We start from the raw sequence: 20,543 nt of genomic DNA on the forward strand, positions 1-20,543 counted from the left end.
GCATTGCCCCACTGGGCACACGTGTTGCACCTGCGAACACAAAGTTCCAGATCTGCGTCTATCCCTGGCCACCAAACGTGTGACCTTCATCGTGACAATGCCCGGGTGCTCATTGTGGAGTTCTCTGATGAACACCTCTCTGCCCATCTGGGGCATGACTACGCGGTGTCCCCACAGTAGGCAATCGGCCTGAATTGAGAGTTCATCCTTGCGCCTGTGAAATGGTTTAAATTTCTCAGGGCATGCCCTGTACTTGGCTGCCCAGTCCCCATTCAGGACACATTTCTTGACTAGAAATAATAGCGGGTGTCTATTTGTCCAGACTTTAATCTGACGGGCTGTCACGGGCGAGCCTTCGCTTCCGAAAGCTTCAACAGCCATGACCATCTCAGCAGCATGCTCGGTAGCCCCCTCAGTGGTGGCTAGTGGGAGCCTGCTGAGTGCATCGGCGCAGTTTTCGGTGCCCGGTCTGTGCCGAATTGTGTAGTCATAGGCGGCTAACGTGAGTGCCCACCTCTGTATGCGGGCCGATGCGTTTGCATTTATGGCCTTGTTGTTGGCCAAAAGGGACGTTAGGGGTTTGTGATCTGTCTCCAGCTCAAATTTCCTGCCAAACAGGTACTGGTGCATTTTCTTTACCGCATATACACATGCGAGCGCCTCCTTTTCTACCATCCCGTAGCCCCTTTCTGCCTGGGACAGACTTCTGGAGGCATAAGCTACCGGCTGTAACTGACCCTTGGCATTGACATGCTGCAACACACACCCGACACCATAGGACGACGCATCGTACGTTAACACAAGTTTCTTACATGGGTCATATAGCGTTAACAGATTGTTGGAACATAACAAATTGCGTGCTCTATTAAAAGCCCTTTCCTGGCTGTACCCCCAGACCCATTCGCGACCTTTGCGTAGGAGCGCGTGTAGCGGCTCTAGCAGCGTGCTCAATTTGGGAAGAAAGTTAAAATAGTTCAGGAGCCCCAGGAACGAACGCAGCTCCGTTGTATTATGGGGTCTGGGTGCTCTCTGGATCGCTTCCGTCTTAGACGCAGTAGGGCTGATCCCGTCTGCTGCTATCCTCATCCCCAGGAATTCTACCTCTGGAGCTAGGAAGACGCACTTTGCCTTTTTCAGTCGCAGACCTACCCGGTCCAGCCTGCGTAGCACCTCCTCCAGGTTGTGGAGGTGTTCTTCAGTATCGTAACCCGTAATGAGGATGTCGTCCTGAAAAACCACCGTCCCTGGAATCGACTTGAGGAGGCTTTCCATATTTCGTTGGAAGATCGCTGCGGCCGAGCGAATCCCGAACGGACATCTGTTGTACTCAAACAACCCCTTGTGTATCGTGATGGTGGTCAGCTTCTTCGACTCACTCGCCAGCTCCTGGGTCATGTAAGCTGAGGTCAGGTCCAATTTTGAAAAAGGTTTGCCACCGGATAGCGTCGCAAAGAGGTCCTCCGCTCTCGGTAGTGGGTACTGGTCTTGGAGTGACACCCGATTGATGGTGGCCTTGTAATCGCCACATATCCTGACCGACCCATCCGCCTTGAGCACCGGCACAATCGGGCTCGCCCAGTCACTGAATTCGACTGGCGAGATGCTACCTTCCCTCAGCAGGCGGTCCAATTCGCCTTCTATCTTTTCCCACATCACGTACGGCATCGCTCTGACCTTGTGGTGTACTGGCCTGGCGTCCGGGTTTATGTGAATCACTACCTTGGCCCCCATGAAAGTGCCGATGCCGGGTTGAAATAATGAGTCAAATTTGTCCAGGATCTGTGAGCATGATACTCTCTCCACAGAGGAAATTGCATTGACATCGCTCCATTTCCAGTTCATGACAGCAAGCCAACTCCTCCCCAGTAGTGCGGGACCGTCCCCAGGGACAATCCAGAGTGGCAGTCTGTTCTCCGAATCTTTGTGGGTCACGACTACCGTGGCGCTGCCTAGCACCGGAATGATCTGCTTTGTGTAAGTCCGTAGCTGTGCGTCAATCGGCGATAATTTTGGCCTCCTGGCCTTGGATGCCCACAACTTTTCGAACTGTTTGATACCCATCAGGGACTGGCTGGCCCCCGTGTCTAGCTCCATTGATACTGGGATGCCATTGAGGAGAACTTTCATCATTATCGGTGGCGTCCTGGTGTATGAACTGTATACGTGCTCCACATGAACTCGCTGAACTTCAGCTTCCAGCGATTTCCCCCAGTGTCCATTTCTGCAGGTACTTTGCTCATCTCTGCAAAATCCGGCTGAGTGTGTGCCTCCACGCCTCCAGCATGAGTTGTGGTTTGAAACAAAAGGTTCCTTGCCAGTTGATCATCCCTGACTGCCCCTGTTATTGTCCTTGAGTGCACCATTAACAGGTGTTGATGGCCCCATTACTGGCCGCATTGTCCCTTGCAATGGCGTGAGTCGCTGTTCAGCTTGCCATTGTCTCTGTCGAACTCCCCCTCTGGGTTCGTCTACATGTTGGGGCATGCCCAATTGCCCTTGTCTGCCTGGAGAACTGTGTGCTGCTTTAACAATGTTGAATCTCTGTCCCAACCATTCCTTAACACAGTACCTCTCATCTGTTCTGCTCGTGGCCATGCTCGCGTGGTTTAAATCCCAGTTTCTTGTCGCCATTGATACGTCCTTACTATACAGTGTAAATGCACACGAGGCCCATGCTTGAGAGAAGGTCAGTCTGTGACCTGTCCTTTATTCCTTAGCACTCAAGTGATGAAGGTGGGTGGAGCTTCCCCTTTTATCTCTGAAGGTCCAGGTTAGGAGTGTCTCCCACCTAGTGGTCAGTGTTCTCACGGTGTACAACTTAGGTCAGTTTATACATGGGTTACAATGCTGGTTGAATACATGACACTTATGTAACTCATGTGTGACCTCACCCTCCGGCGAGCTGACACCTGCAGTAGCCTTGCCCCCTGCCCTGGCTGAAAGCCGCTCACACCCGGTGTCTCACCATGTGCAGATCCCGGCTCTAAGCTACCCTCTAAATTATGTGAGCTCATGGCTGTGAGTGTGAAATCTAGTGATGGTGTTTCTTCTTCATCATTATCCTCCTGCTGTTCCACCATTGCTTGGGCAGGCTGGATTTCTTGGGTATCTGAAATGAGAAAGGCACAAGGGTAGGATTGTGGTGAGGGGTGGGGGGAAGGGGGAAAGCAAGAGGTGCATGCTTACACCATCTGCAGCTTGTGAATCAGAAGAGACTGTGGGATGAGGGGGAAGTGGGATGTGAGAAAGGGGATTAGGAAGAGGATGCCGTCACCTTCGATGGTTTCAGCCTCACCACTGGCCACGGCCTCAGTGATGACTGCTCTAATGATGGTGACCACTGTCTCCTCTATTGGGGTAAGGACATGCAGCCGTGCCTGTCCCGCTGCCAGTTGGCTCCTGCTGTCTCTGATTGTGCACCATCTTGTCTTGCAAGAGAGAGAGAGAGAGAGGTGTGTCAGTGAGTGTGGTGCGATCTGTTTGGGTGATGTGCCTGCCATGGTGGAATAGCTGGCATTGTGTGCAAGCTGTGAGATTTGGGTGTGAGACTTACAGCAGTGCTAGGTGTGGGAAGGTGAGGTGAAGCTATAAATGTGAGGTTGTGACTGATAGAGATTGGTCGGTGAATGATGGGGGTGTGGTGCATTGAGCAGTGGCTGGGGCTAGTGGTGCAGTTGGTGGAATGAAGCATTTGAAAATTAATTTACTGGCCTGAACCACTCGTGTGAGGTCATTGAATTTTTTGCAAAGGTTATCTGGAGGGCCTCCTGGACTCTTGTGGATAGAGTACCACTCTCCTCCTCTCCACCTCTTCCACCAAGGCCTCCAGTGCAGCGTCCGAGAATCTTAAAACATGCTCTCTTCCCGGTTGCACCATAATTCACTCTTCGTCCTGTCAGACTCTTCCCCATAAATGGTCCCAGCAGCTGTTCTAGCCTGATTGCACCTCCCCTTTAAGAGGTGCAGGCTGGCTTTAAGTAGTGTAGGCTAACTTTACTTGGTGCTTGCCTCGCACAAACTTGGGCCCCCACTGTCGGGGACTGTCAAATTTTGTCCGACAAATTTTATCTAGCCACGAAACCGGCAGTGTTAAGGCCAAATGATGTTAAGTTGCGCCAACTCAAAATGATCTCGGTAGCATGCAAAATTCATGCTCACTCCTCATTAACATGATTATAGCCATGATTTCAGCACTAAAACTGCTGCTCAATGGCTTACTGCTCAACTGGTGGATCAATATTGGGGCCAGTCTAATTCCCAGTCATGTGTGGCACAGGCTTTATTCAGTACCTAAAGGGGAAGTGCGTTGATGCTATAGCACCTCATTGTCAGGGCTGTTGCAACTGGAGCTGCCCCAAAGATCACACTCATACTCACACTCACACTCACACACTCACACTCACACTCACGAGCACGAGCACGGTCACAAAGCAGAAGCAGAAGCAGAGAGTCGTAACAGGAAGAGAGCCAGGAGGTTCTCATACAAAGCTCTGCAGGCACTCACTGTGGCCGTGGAGAGAAACATGCTGTACTCTACCCTCAAAGTGGCAGGAAACCCTCGCCATACACCTCCCGTACCATGTGACAGGAGATAGCCAACAATATAACTGCGAGAACTGTGGTGCCAAGAACTGGCATCCAGTGCAGGAAGAAGTTTAATGGCCTCACACGGCTGGTCAAGGTGAATGAAGGCTTCAGCAAATGCCATATCCCACCATCTGCACCACAAGCCTCACACACTGCTCAATGCCCCACACCCCCAGCACTCAGCTACCAACCATCTCCACCTATCACCCCTCACACCTCACAATCATTGCTTCACTTCACCCTCACAACCTTACCACTGCTGCAACACTCACACCCACAGCTCACACCTTGCACACCCTGGCAGCTATTCAACTATGGCAGGCACATCACCCAAACACACTGCCCCACACTCACTGACACACATCGCCCAAACACACTGCCCCACACTCACTGACACACATCGCCCAAACACACTGCCCCACACTCACTGACACACATCGCCCAAACACAGTGCCCTACAGTCACTGACATATATCACCCAAACACACTGCCCCACACTCACTGACACACATCACCCAAACACACTGCCCCACACTCACTGACACACATCACCCAAACACACTGCCCCACACTCACTGACACACATCACCCAAACACACTGCCCCACACTCACTGACACACATCACCCAAACACAGTGCCCCACACTCACTGACACACATCGCCCAAACACACTGCCCCACACTCACTGACACACATCACCCAAACACACTGCCCCACACTCACTGACACACATCACCCAAACACACTGCCCCACATCACCCAAACACACTGCCCCACACTCACTGACACACATCACCCAAACACCCTGCCCCACACTCACTGACACACATCACCCAAACACACTGCCACACACTCACTGACACACATCGCCCAAACACACTGCCCCACACTCACTGACACACATCGCCCAAACACACTGCCCCACACTCACTGACACACATCGCCCAAACTCAGTGCCCCACACTCACTGACACACATCTCCCAAACACAGTGCCCCACACTCACTGACACACATCACCCAAACACAGTGCCCCACACTTACTGACACACATCGCCCAAACACAGTGCCCCACACTCACTGACACACATCGCCCAAACACAGTGCCCCACACTCACTGACACACAACACCCAAACACACTGCCCCACACTCACTGACACACATCGCCCAAACACACTGCCCCACACTCACTGACACACATCACCCAAACACACTGCCCCACACTCACTGACACACATCACCCAAACACACTGCCACACACTCACTGACACACATCACCCAAACACACTGCCCCACACTCACTGACACACATCACCCAAACACACTGCCCCACACTCACTGACACACATCACCCAAATACACTGCCCCACACTCACTGACATATATCACCCAAACACACTGCCCCACACTCACTGACACACATTACCCAAACACACTGCCCCACAATCACTGACACACATCGCCCAAACACAGTGCCCCACACTCACTGACACACATCACCCAAACACACTGCCCCACACTCACTGACACACATCACCCAAACACAGTGCCCCATACTCACTGACACACATCACCCAAACACAGTGCCCCACACTCACTGACACACATCGCCCAAACACAGTGCCCCACACTCACTGACACACAACACCCAAACACACTGCCCCACACTCACTGACACACATCGCCCAAACACACTGCCCCACACTCACTGACACACATCGCCCAAACACACTGCCCCACACTCACTGACACACATCGCCCAAACACACTGCCCCACACTCACTGACACACATCACCCAAACACACTGCCCCACACTCACTGACACACATCGCCCAAACACACTGCCCCACAATCACTGACACACATTGCCCAAACACAGTGCCCCACACTCACTGACACACATCGCCCAAACACACTGCCCCACACTCACTGACACACATTGCCCAAACACAGTGCCCCACACTCACTGACACACATCGCCCAAACACAGTGCCCCACACTCACTGACACACATCGCCCAAACACACTGCCCCACACTCACTGACACACATTGCCCAAACACAGTGCCCCACACTCACTGACACACATCGCCCAAACACAGTGCCCCACACTCACTGACACACATCGCCCAAACACAGTGCCCCACACTCACTGACACACATTACCCAAACACACTGCCCCACACTCACTGACACACATCGCCCAAACACACTGCCCCACACTCACTGACACAGTTCTCTTTCTTTGCAGGCCACGTTGGCTCACAACCGGAGGGAGCAGCGACAGACAGGCGATGGGGGGGGCGGGGGTGGGGCATGGTTGGCGGGGGAGCAGGTTGTAATGCAACACTTCAGCTAGCTCGAGGAGCAAGGTCATGGCGTGGCATGTGGTAGAGGCCGTGGCAACCAGTGAGGTTGAACCCCTTGGAGACAACAACGGTACGTTCATTCCTAATCCCTCTTCTCATATCCCACTTCGCCCTCATCCCACAATCTCTTCTCACTTTCAAGTTGTATGCATGCATATCTGGTTTTCCCCCGGCCCCGCTCTTGTGCATTTCTGCTCTCAGATAATCAACAAGCACCCGAGCAGCCTGTCCTCAAGGGCACTGCAGAAAGCGAGGGGAGAGAAGAAGAGGAGGAAGAAATCCATCATCATCTTAGGCAGTCCCTTGGAATCGAGGAAGACTTGCTGCCACTCTTAAAATTAGACCTTAGGTGGCTGAACAGCTCAATATGAGAACCACAGTCTCTGTCACAGGTGGGACAGACAGTGGTTGAGGGAAGGGGTGGGTGGGACAGGTTGTCGCACACTCCTTCCGCTGCCTGCGCTTGATTTCTGCATGCTCTCGGCGATGAGACTCGAGGTGCTCAGCGCCCTCCCGGATGCGCTTCCTCCACTTAGGGCGGTCCTTGGTCAGGGACTCCCAGGTGTCAGTGGGGATGTTGCATTTTATCAAGGAGGCTTTGAGGGTGTCCTTGTAACGTTTCCTCTGCCCATCTTTGGCTTGTTTGCCTTGAAGGAGTCCGGAGTAGACGCTTGCTTTGGGAGTCTCGTGTCTGGCATGCGGACAATGTGGCCTGCCCAGCGGAGCTGATCAAGTGTGGTCAGTGCTTCAATGCTGGGGATGTTGGCCTGGTCAAGGACGCTAATGTTGATGCGTCTGTTCTCCCAGGGGATTTGTAGGATCTTGCAGAGGCATTGTTGGTGGTATTTTTCCAGCGACTTGAGGTGTCTATTGTACATTGTCCATGTCTCTGAGCCATACAGGAGGGCGGGTATTATTCCCGCCCTGTAGACCATGAGCTTGGTGGCAGATTTGAGGGCCTGGTCTTCAAACACTCTTTTCCTCAGGCAGCTGAAGGCTGCACTGGTGCACTGGAGGCGGTGTTGGATCTTGTCGTCAATGTCTGCTCTTGTTGAGTACGTGGACGACGCCTGCGTCTGCGCACATACAGAGGCTGAACTCCAGGACATAGTCGACGTATTTACTGAGGCGTACAAAAGCATGGGCCTTACGCTAAACATCAGTGAGACAAAGGTCCTCCACCAGCCTGTCCTCACCGCACAACACTGCCCCCCCAGTCATCAAGATCCGCGGCGTGGCCCTGGACAACGTGGACCATTTCCCATACCTCGGGAAGAAAACACTGCATTGTCACTCGCAAACACCAGCTCAGAAACTGGCACAAAGTGAACATGAGAGGCTAGTGTAGTAGTGGGATCTGCACAGGGTGAGGCAGAGTGGGCTGCAGCAGGGCCAGAGGGAGAGGGTAGCTCTGGAGACAGCTCCCCAGAGAGGGTGTTCCCCCGTGAGTTCTGCTGCACAGGACTCGGATGAGGACCTCGATGGGGCGGCCTGCCAAAAAGCATCTTGGCAATGTCAAGGAGCATGGAGGAGTCCGCCTCCAACATTGCACAGGGCTCTGCACAGAGCTCGGAGCCCAGGATTTACAGCCTGGAAGGACTCCTGAAGAGACTGTGATGGTGCGCATGATGGGTGATGTCACAGTTTCCATTGCATCACAGGTGGAAGTGACCCAATGTCTTTGTGCTGCGGCGGGAGCTCAGACTGCTCTCATGCAATCTCAGCTTGAAGCCACCCAAGCTCTGACTGTTGCCATTGTGGCTGGGTTTACCACTGTCGACCGAGGCTTGCAGGGTGTCACAGCAGGCCAACAATCTGTGCTCCAACAGATTGTTAGCAATGCTGAGGCACCACCCCGGAGGAATGGCAGTGGGTCAGTGGAGCAGGACCCAGAGCTTCACAGAGTAGATGCAGGGAGGATGTTTCCTCTGGCTGTGGAGTCTAGAACCAGGGTCACAGTCTCAGAATAAGGGGTCGGCCATTTAGGACTGAGATGAGGAGAAATTTCTTCACTCAGAGGGTGGTGAATCTTTGGAATTCTCTACCCCAGAGAGCTGTGGAGGCTCAGTCTTTGAGTACATTCAAGACAGAGATCGATAGATTTTTGGATATTAAGGGAATCAAGGGATATGGGAACAGTGCAGGAAAGTGTTGCGGTCGAAGATCAGTCATGATCTTATTGAATGACGGTGCAAGCTCGAAGGGCCGAATGGCCTACTCCAGTACCTAATTCTATGTTCTTATGACCCTGCTGTCATCTCCCAAGATGACAGCATTCCTGTTCCCACCACTGCCAATCCGCCATTGCCATTTCCGTTGCCTGTCTGCCAGCCAGCCCAGACTGTTGCCGTCCATGTCGAGGTGGTACAGTCTGCAGCCGGGCCTCCTCGGGCCAGAGCTGCTCAACGTCATCCTGAAAGGCCATCTCCTGCATGGAAACTCAGCAACCTTCCACCAGCCATGCTGCAGCCAACTGAGGGAACATTTTGTTGGAGTACTAGAGTCGGAAAAGGCACACAAACAGCAGGCACTGAGGGATTGCACATGGGTGATTAGTTAATGGCCCAGAAATCCTGGTTTCTCCTTCCCGTGGGCATTCAAATAGATTTTAGAAAAAAGATGCCCACCGACCTGAAGCTGCTGCGGCCACGCGAGATCCCAGTCCTGAGGCCTCCACTGACTGCGCATCGCAGCACGTGCACGTCGGGACATGTGCAGGGCTGGAGCTGGAGTCACATGGCTCTGGGCAGCCAATCAGGTGCAGTATATTTTCATTCACAGTAATAGGAGTTTCGTAAGTTTGAAACTCCCATTACTATGAATGAGAAACACCCCCAAACACTAATAAAAGATAGAAAAATGCACAATATATTTTTATTAATTTAAATGAAAGCTATTAATGTATTTAAAAAAATATATACTTTCCTGATTTTTAAAAAAGTTTTCTTAATTTTGCTTTAAAATAAACTTACCGAAGTGGGGAGGGTTTTTAACAATAAAATGTATTTTTATAACATTATTGTAAAATGTTTTTGTGTATTTTAAACTCTTACGCCTGTAACCGTAAGCTATGCGCTGGCTTTTATCAGGCGCAAGAGTTTTCAGGCCATTTGCTGGGAAAGATATGGATCAATCCCGCAATCTTGCCCTGGCAAATGTCCTCGCTCCTGAGATACGGAGGATCTGTCAAGCCAGAAACTTGACAGATCGGAAACCTGGCTTTTCAGTGCATGCGCATTGCGCGCCGAAAACCGGCTTTTCTGATGCCTTCCCGGGTCCGTAGAAAGGACTTGCGGGCCCAGTGAGGCCGGGATTTCTGGGACAATATTTTGCTTTAAATATGTGTTCACTTATTTTTGATAAATGTATTAATTTTGGGGTGAATTTTTTGTGGTGTCTCTCATTTCAGCTTTGTGCCCGGGAGGATGCTGTGATATTCCGTGACAGAGGGATGGTATGATGGGGATGTGGTGAGCTACGGGGATCTGGGGTTTCATTCATTAGAATAAGAGTGGGATGAGCTGTTCACGAAGAGTCATCCGGAAGGGGGATTGGCTGCCTGCCTCCTCCCGACTCGTCCTCTTGCTCATCTTCCTCTTCGACCTCCTCTTCCTCTCCCTCGTCCGCCTCCTGAGGTGGTGCCGCAATCCCTGGTGGCAAGGTCTGTGCCCTCTTAATGGCCAAGTTGTGGGGCATGCAGCAGGTCACCACGAAATGGGCCACCCGCTCAGCCGAGTACTGGAGGGCTCCTCCTGAGCGGTTAAGGCAGCGGAACCATTGCTTCAGTAGGCCAATGGACTGCTCAATGATGTTCCTGGTGACAGCATTATACGCATGCTGGGCACGAGTGTTGGGATTGCGGGGGGGAGACATGAGCCAGGAGGACAGCGGAGAGCCCTTGTCTCTGAGCAGCCAGCCTCGAGCGTGATGTGGTGGCTGGATGATTGCTGGCACACCGGACTGGCGCAGGATGAAGGATAGTGGGCATTGACGGTGAGGATTAGGTGGGTGTGGTCATACGCCACCTGCACATTAAGTGAGTGGTAGCCTTTGGGGTTACGGAAGATCTCAGGCTTGTTATTCAGCACCCACAAAGCCACGTGGGTGCAGTCGATGGTGCCCTGCACCAGGGGGAAGCCCGCTATCCTGGCAAAGCCACATGCACGCTTGTCCTGCTTCTCTGTGCTCAGAAGTAAGGTGCATAGGGCTAGAACTTCGCCACAGTGACGATCGATCTAGCTCCATTTGTCGGAGCTAAAAGTTTTTTTTGGAGCTAAATAAATTTAAGGCCATTTTGCTAGTTTCACCAGTGGTGTAACTCCGTCCTTACAAAATAAGGGCCGATTTTTTTGAGGACCATTTTTGTGACGTCACTCAGCGTCAAAACCAACAATATCGCTGTTTTTGAGAGTTTCCCCAATAAGGACATTTTTCTTCTTCTTCGGCAGTCCCTTGTATCGAGGATGACTTGCTTCCACACCAAAAAGGGATGAGTTCACAGGTGTTTCATTGACGGACCCGACATTCCGGATCTCGAGCTGCATGTTGAAGGGTGGAAGATGCACATATTCGACTTTTTAAAATAAAATCTACTCAAAACCATTGGAAGAGCAAGGCAAGGCTTCCCTGATTCCCCGTGCACCAAGACCGGGGAGGAGAGGTACTTGCCCGGGGGGAGGTGGGAGCTGAGCGCTGAACTCATGTGTCCGGCCGAGGGAGCGATCTTGCCGGCTGGATCGACGACTTTTGAAGGATCTCCAGGGTTGTGAAATGGAATTGGAAATAAGTGTCCAGTAGAGTCATCAACAGGTCTGTGTACTACGTTTTCTGTGTGGTTGCATTTTTAAACTGATTGAGGCATGTAACTGTTGTGTTTCACAGCCTGAGGCATGTAACTCTGCTGGTCTGTTTCCAGACCTGCAATAAATCCCAATCATCATAAGCAGTCCCTCGAAACGAGGAACACTTGCTTCCACGCTAAAAAAGAATGAGTTCACAGGTGTTTCAATGAAGGACCGAATATTCCAGGTCCTGAGCGACATAATGTAGGGTGTAAGCTGTCTGTGCGTGGATGATTTTCTTAACGTGTGATGGCCGTTGCACACCAGCCACCACACGGGCTTGACAGAACTCGGTCTTGGTCCTGTGGCAAGGATTAACCAAGACGACTGGAGACCAGCTCTGCTGCACGGACCTAGTGAGCACACATATCGCAGTGTGGGCTGGCCCGTGTTGCCCCTGGGCCCTTGCCTCTCCTGGGCCCCGATCATGTCTCTCTACAATCTCTCGCTGCTCCTTTGCCCTGACCTCGCCACTCCTGCTGTACCTGCCCACGCTCCAATCACCGACCTTGACCTTGATGAGGTCCCGCTTCGCTGCCGTCGCCCTCCTGCACCAGCTCGCGCTGTACCTTGCAGTGACATGCCGCCACGCTGCGAGAGACCATCAGCGGCAAGTCAGGGCCATAAAAGGAGCAGCGAGCGGCGGCCGTGGGCAGCATGGCGGCTTACCACTGCAAGGTAAATCCCAATAACTCCAGTTTGGTCATTACTGCTCGGGAACTCCCGGTGAGCAGCGCAGACGGGGCGTGAACAGTTGGGCGGTGCCCGAAATCTCTGCCATCCATAATCGGGTCAGTGGGAATCTGTAAAGTCCTTACACAATACCACAAATCCACACGAGGCACATTCTATGGACAAGGTCACTCCATGACCTGAACCTTTATTCACAGGACCAAGAAGTGATGACCCTGCATGGGACCTCCCTTTATATACCTGGATGACCAGGTGAGGATGTCTCCCACAAGTTCACTCCCTGTGGTCAAGGTGTGCATTTCTTACGTATATACAGTATTGCAGTAGTGTTACATAAAGGTTACATACATGACATCACCTCCCCCTCAACATCTTATTGGGATCATAGGTTAAGTCTCTCGGGTGGTCTGCGGTCTCTCGTGGAGCGCCGCAGTTGGGGCTCTGGTTGTTGAGCCTTGGTATGCGTGTCTGTCACCTGTGGTGATTCCGGCCTGTCCGGGCTGACCGCAGGGACTGTGCATGCTGCTGAATGTTCTTGTTGCTCGTGAATACCATCTCATGATCTTCCTCAGGTTCCTCAGTGTCCATGCTGAACCTTTTTTTTACTTGGTCCAGATGCTTGCGGCATATCTGCCCATTGTTAAGTTTAACCACTATGACCCTATTCCCCTCTTTGTCTATTACAGTGCCCTCAAGCCATTTGGGCCCCAAAACGTGACTGAGAACAAATACGGGGTCATCAATTTCTATACCTCTCCCCCTTGAATTTCGGTCATGGTACTCGTTTTGGGACTGGCGCTTGCCCTCAACAATGTCGGACAGGACTGGATGAATGAGAGACAGCCGAGTTTTGAGTGTTCGTTTCATGAGTAGCTCTGCGGGCGGGACCTCCGTGAGAGAGTGCGGTTGTGATCTATAGGCCAGCAGGAGGCGCAATAGGCGGCATTGAAAGGAGGGTCCTTGAATCCGGAGCATGCCTTGTTTTATGATTTGGACCGCATGTTCCGCCTGGCCATTGGAGGCCGGCTTGAATGGTGCTGTCCTGACACGGTTAATGCCATTACCCGACATGAACTCCCGGTATTCGTAGCTTGTGAAACATAGGCCATTATCGCTAACAAGGATGTCCGGCAAGCCGTGGGTCGCAAAGACCGCGCGCAGACTCTCCACGGTGGTGGATGTCGTGCACGAATTCAAAATGATGCACTCGATCCATTTTGAGTACGCATCAACCACAATGAGAAACATTTTTCCCATGAACGGCCCGCATAGTCTACATGAATACGTGACCATGGTCAGGTGGGCCAGGGCCACGGGCTGAGCGGGGCCTCCCTGGGGGCATTACCTAGCTGGGCACACGTCGTGCACCTGTGAACACAGTGTTCCAGGTCTGAATCAATTCCCGGCCACCACACATGTGACCGGGCAATGGCCTTCATCAGCACGATGCCCGGGTGCTTGCTGTTGAGTTCCCTGATGAATGCTTCCCTGCCCCTCTGGGGCATGACTACCCAGCTGCCCCATAGTAGGCAGTCGGCTTGGACGGAGAGCTCATCCATCTGTCTGTGAAACGGTCTGACCTCCTCAGGGCATGCTCGGTGTGCGGGCGCCCAATCCCCAAACAGGACACATTTCTTAATCAGGGATAGGAGGGGATCTCTGTTGGTCCAGATTTTGATCTGGCGGGCTGTGATGGGGGAGCCTGTGCTGTCAAAGGCATCAACGGCCATGACCATCTCAGCGTTTTGCTCCGCTGCCCTCTCAGTGGTGGCCAGTGGAAGCCTGCTGAGCGTGTTAAAGAAGTTTTCGGTGCCGGGCCGGTGCCGGATGGTGTTGTCATACGTAGCAAGTGTGAGAGCCTATTGCTGTTTGCGAGCTGACGCATTGGCATTGACAGCCTTGCTGTCTGACAGCAGGGATGTTAACGGCTTGTGGTCCATTTCTAATTCGAATCCCCTCCCAAAAAGGTCCTGATGCATCTTTTTCACCACATAGACACATGCGAGTGCTTCCTTCTCAACCATCCCATATCCCCGTTCTGCTTGAGAGAGCGACCTGGAGGCATAAGCCACAGCTTGTAGTTGGCCCTCAGCGTTACCCTGCTGCAACCTCATAGGACGCTGCATCTCATGTCAGAACCAATTTCTTACTGGGGTCTTACAGGGTCAACAACTTATTTGAACAAAGTAGGTTCCGCGCCTGATTGAAAGCCCGTTCCTGACAGTCCCCCCAAAACCAATCGCAACCCTTATGCAGGAGCATGTGTAGCGGCTCCAACAATGTGCTTAACTTCGGCAGAAAGTTCCTGAAATAGTTCAAGAGTCCCAGAAATGAACGCAACTCCGATGTGTTGCAGGGCCTGGGCGCTCGTCGAATCGCCTCCGTTTTGGATTCGGTAGGCCGAATCCCGTCTGCACCAACCCTCCTGCCCAGAAACTCGACCTCTGGGACCAAAAACACACACTTAGACTTCTTGAGTTGCAGGCCTATCCGGTCCAGTCGGCGTAGCACCTCCTCAAGATTGTGGAGATGTTCCTCGGTGTCACGACCGGTGATGAGGATGTCGTCCTGAAATACGATTGTTCCGGGAATGGATTTGAGCAGGCTTTTCATGTTTCTTTGAAAAATCGCGACCGCTGATCAAATGCCAAACGGACATCTGTTGTAAACAAACAGTCCCTAGTGCGTGGGATGGTGGTCAGTAGTTTAGAATCGTCGGCCATTTCTTGGGTCATGTAGGCTGAAGTGAGATCCAACTTGGTGAACAGCTTGCCGCCTGCCAGCGTGGCAAAAAGGTCCTCCGCTCTCGGGAGCAGGTATTGGTCTTTAGCGACACCCGGTTGATAGTGGCCTTGTGGTCGCCACAGATCCTGACCGAGCCATCCGCTTTTAGGACGGGAACGATGGGGCTCGCCCAGTCGCTGAATTCAATGGGCGAGATGATGCCCTCTCTCAGCAACCGGTCTAACTCACTCTCAATTTTCTCCTGCATCACATACGGCACAGCTCTGGCTTTGTAGTGCACTGGTCTGGCGTCCGGGGTGATGCGTAGCACTACTTTGGTACCTTTGAACGTCCCAACGGCAGGTTGAAATAGTGACTCAAATTGCTGTAGGACCTGTGAGCATGAACTTCACTCCACAGATGACATGGCGTGCACATTCCCCCATTTCCAGTTCATCTCAGCTAACCAGCTCCTCCCAAACAGTACGGGACCATTGCCCGGGACAATCCAGAGTGGCAGCCGGTTCACCGATTCATTATGTGTGACTGCCAACATTGCATTGCCTAGCACTGGAATGATTTCTTTGGTGTACGTCCGTAATTGCGTCTCACTGCGTTCTAGTTTTGGTCTGCTGGCTTTGAGTGGCCACAGCTTTTCGAATTGTTGAACACTCATGAGTGACTGGCTGGCCCCCGTGTCCAGCTCCATGCATACAGGGATGCCGTTTAATAGGATTTTCATCATCATAGGTGGCGTTTTGGTAGAGGAACTCGGCCTTTTGGCTAAGTTCAAGTGTAGTATCTGTTCTTATCAGTTTAATATCCCCTATGGGGACATGATATTGAATTGATTTTTGGACAGGGAGCTGGATCAGGGGCATGCCCCGTCCACTCCATGCACCAACCTGGTATTGCAATATTTCCAGGAACGGTGCAACTTCGCCTCTCGGCCTTTTGGCCTAAGATCAAACACATTGGCGCAAAGTGATCTTTGGCGTTAGAGTTGATCTGGAACGAAATTGGATAATAACATTTTTTTAAAAACTGTGAATGTTTGCACATGAACCCGCTGAACTTCAGCATCCATTGATTTGCCCCAAGCGTCATCCTGCCTCGCAGACCCCTCATCTGGTTCATCCGCCTCATATATTAGCCTGGTTACAGGCTTTCTGCACATTTTGGCTAAATGGCCACTGAGGTTACAATTTCTGCAGACAAACTGTTGAAACCTGCAAGTCCTGGCAGCATGTCTGCCTCCACACCTCCAGCATGAACTGAGATTCCCATTGTTGTGAACAAAAGAGCTGTTACAAGGCATTCCTCGCTGATTGTCCCTGTGACTGCTCTTGAGCACCCTGTTAGTGGGTGTCAATGGCCCCATCCCGGGCCGCATTGTCCACTGGGGGAGCGTAAATGTCCGTTCAGCCTGCCATTGTCTCTGTTGGAGACTTACTCTTGGGTCTATTGCTGCCTGGGGTGTATCGAACTGCCCTTGTCTGCCTGCGGGGCTCTGTGTCGCGTTTATGATATTGACTCCCTGATCCATTGCCACGTTGGAGGCAGAATTGCGTGCGTATATTATCTTGGTTTCCTCCTCCCCCGCCATAAAAGTCTGAGCCATCAACACCGCCGCTTCCAAGGTCAAGTCCTTGGTCTCAATTAGCTTTCTGAAAATCCCAGCATGACCGATGCCCTCAATAAAGAAATCCCTTAGCATCTCCCCCCTGCAGGCGTCTGTGAACTTACAGAGGCTGGCCAAGCGCCGGAGGTCCGCAACGAAATCGGGTATGCTCTGTCCTTCCCGACGTTGGTGTGTATAGAAACTGTGTTGGGCCATGTGTACGCTGCACGCCGGTTTGAGGTGCTCACCGATTAGTTTGCTGAGCTCTTCAAAGGTTTTGTCCACCGGCTTCTCAGGTGCTAGCAGGTCTTTCATGAGCGCGTAAGTCTTGGGTCCACAGCTGGTCAGCAGATGGGCCCTTTGCTTGTCGGCCGCTGCATCTCCCAGCCAGTCCTTCGTGACAAAACTCTGCTGGAGCCTCTCAATGAAATCGCCCCAGTCCTCACCAACGCAGTACCGTTCATCTGTGCTGCCGGTGGCCATTCTCGTGAGTCGTTGATTCCTGTTTCTCGTCGCCAATGTAAAGTCCTTACACAATACCACAAATCCACACGAGGCACATTCTATGGACAGGTCACTCCATGACCTGAACCTTTATTCACAGGACCAAGAAGTGATGACCCTGCGTGGGACCTCCCTTTATATACCTGGGTGACCAGGTGAGGAGTGTCTCCCACAAGTTCACTCCCTGTGGTCAAAGTGTGCATTTCTTATGTATATACAGTATTGCAGTAGTGTTACATAAAGGTTACATACATGACAGAATCCTTCCAACTCGAGGTTTTCTGAGGTAACTCCACAGATTGAACTTCTCGGTTTGAGGCAAATGCTTCTCAAATGATTAATAAGAATATAATCACAGCGACTAAGGAAATTAGTGAACCGCTTGAAGAGACTGTATTTCAAAGAGCATATGTGTCTGGGTAAACGGAATATCATCATAGTATTCCAGCAAAACCCAGAAAATGTTGAGGGAAGAAGGTTAAATTTACTCCGATAAATATTACTAAGAATTGGGTTTTTTGTTCCAGTAGAGTGAAGAGTATATCCTGAGAATAGTGGGAATCGGTGAATAAAGCCAGCTATGATAGCAAATACTGCTCCTATCGATAATACATAGTGTAATGAGCTACCATATAATAGGTGTCGTGAAGAACAATAGGCCCGAACTTGGTGGCCTTACCGCCCACTGCCGCCGGCTGCTGCTGAGTTTTTTGGGCGGCCTCCCCTCGGTACAATAAAGCTAATATGTGGCGAGCTCGAAGAAGAGATAAGGTAAAGTGAGTCAACATGTAACGCTTTTGGACTTCAGAAATGCAAGTTCATAAATGCAAATTCTTTCTTCTTTCCAGCAGTCATCCAATAAGTGAAGAAGTGACAAGGGAGAAGGTGCTCTAGCCTACAACAAGCTACCCCCGAGTACCTTGGACTGGGAATCTGCCTCACAGCCTCTTTGCTTGTGCCCATCAAAAGGGAAAAAGACTTGCATTTATATAACACAGGATGCCCCAAAGTGCTTTACAGCCAATGAAGTACTTTGGAGTGTAGTCACTGTTGTAATGTAGGAAACGCCGCAGCCAATTTGTGCACAGCAAGCTCCCACAAACAGCAATGTGATAATGACCAGATAATCTATTTTAGTGATTTTGGTTGATGTATAAATATTGGCCAGGACACCGGGGAGAACTCCACTGCTCTTCTTCGAATAGTGTCGAGAGATTTCTTTTATACCCACCTGAGAGAGCAGAGGGGGCCTCGGTTTAATGTCTTATCCGAAACACCTGGATGAAATAGTTGTTGATGATTAAGTAGCATTGGATTTGCACATCTAGATCATCAAAGGTGGCTGGCATGATGCTCGTCGTAGGGCCTTGGGCCACCCCAAAAGCAGATACCCATTGGAAATTGGGATGACAGCTTCTGAAAGGCTGGGTAAGAAACCACAGGCCCATATATCCAGGGCTTGGGGCCTCCCATGATAGGGTTGCCGAGAGGCTAGCATCTGTTACATAAGAACATAAGAAATAGGAACAGGAGTAGGCCATACGGCCCCTCGAGCCTGCTCCGCCATTCAATAAGATCATGGCTGATCCGATCATGGACTCAGCTCCACTTCCCCGCCCACTCCCCATGACCCCTTATTCCCTTATCATTTAAGAAACTGTCTATTTCTGTCTTAAATTTATTCAATGTCCCGGCTTCCACAGCTCTCTGAGGCAGTGAATTCCACAGATTTACAACCCTTTGAGAGAAGAAATTTCTCCTCATCTCAGTTTTAAATGGGCGGCCCTTTATTCTAAGATCATGCCCTCTAGTTCTAGTCTCCCCCATCGGTGGAAACATCCTCCCTGCATCCACCTTGTCAAGCCCCCTCATAATCTTATACGTTTCGATAAGATTACCTCTCATTCTGCTGAATTCCAATGAGTAGAGGCCCAACCTACCCAACCTTTCCTCATAAAATAACCCCCTCATCTCCGGAATCAACCTAGTCAACCTTCTCTGAGCTGCCTCCAAAGCAAGTATATCCTTTCGTAAATATGGAAACCAAAACTGCACCGAGTATTCCAGGTGTGGCCTCACCAATAACCTGTACAGCTGTAGCAAGACTTCCCTGCTTCTATACTCCATCACCTTTGCAATAAAGGCCAAGATTCCATTGGCCTTCCTGATCACTTGCTATGCCTGCATACTATCCTTTTGTGTTTCATGTACAAGTACCTTGCTCCACACCCCCAACTGGTGAACAGACGCGTCGGCAGGATAATGTGCGTGCCCACGCAGTGGTCAGGAGGATGGCAGCATGCCATTGCGCATCTTATGGGGAGTTGGGCTGCTCAACTTCACTGCTCGTGAAAATCTTGGAGCCTACTGTTTATCAATCGAAGGCTCAAACCTGCACGTGATACACGGAAGTCACAACACGGAAACAGGTCATTCATCCCAAAATGTCCGTCTCGATATTTACCGTCCATATGAGCAAACAGTCCTAAGCACATTTACCCACCCTGTTCCCATATCCATTCAACCCCTTTTCCTTCATCCACCGATCCAATCTAATGTTGAATGTTAGCAATTTCTGATTCATCCAGTAACCCTGAAAGTGATTCCCACAGCCTCACAACTCTCTCTGTGAAGAAGGTTCTCTGTTCTAAACCTCTGATATTTAATCTTGTATCAATGGCACCGTATTCTAGATCACACAACTACCGGAAACAGTCTGCTTCTCTTCATCCTGTCTCATCCTTACAGAATTTAAGCTCTTCTATTATATCGCCCCATAATCTCTGTTCTAACAAAAAAGCCTCAGTTTTTCAAGCTTTCTGTTACACTTATATTTACTCTGACAAGGCAGTATCCGAGTGAATCTGCATTGTCCCCTCTCTATTGCCTCAATATCCTTCCTATACTGTGGAACCTAACACTGCTTATCTATCGAGGGCTCAAACCTGCATGTGATACATGGAAGTCACAACACAGAAACAGGTCATTCGTCCCAAAAAGTCCGCCTCGATGTTTACCATCCATGTGAGCAAATCTGTAATATAGAGCTTCCCCTAGTGGACTACTGTGGTATTGCAACCGCTGATGTAAATACAATAAAGGGTCATGTGACAAGGGTCACATGATAACAAGTTCCTGTCGAGCCATCTTATGCATGTGTGTGTTTGTGATGTAGTAAAGAATATATCACATTGGCAGACAAGG

The 20,543-nt window shown here is 51.0% G+C and overlaps 1 pseudogene; it reads left to right on the top strand.

The window, feature by feature from the left end:
* Positions 1–15,977: 15,977 nt before the first annotated feature.
* Positions 15,978–16,156, top strand: LOC139225953 (U2 spliceosomal RNA; annotated as a pseudogene).
* The last annotated feature ends 4,387 nt before the right edge of the window (positions 16,157–20,543 follow it).

Source organism: Pristiophorus japonicus, chromosome 15, assembly GCF_044704955.1.
Source record: "Pristiophorus japonicus isolate sPriJap1 chromosome 15, sPriJap1.hap1, whole genome shotgun sequence".
Lineage (NCBI taxonomy): Eukaryota > Metazoa > Chordata > Chondrichthyes > Pristiophoridae > Pristiophorus > Pristiophorus japonicus.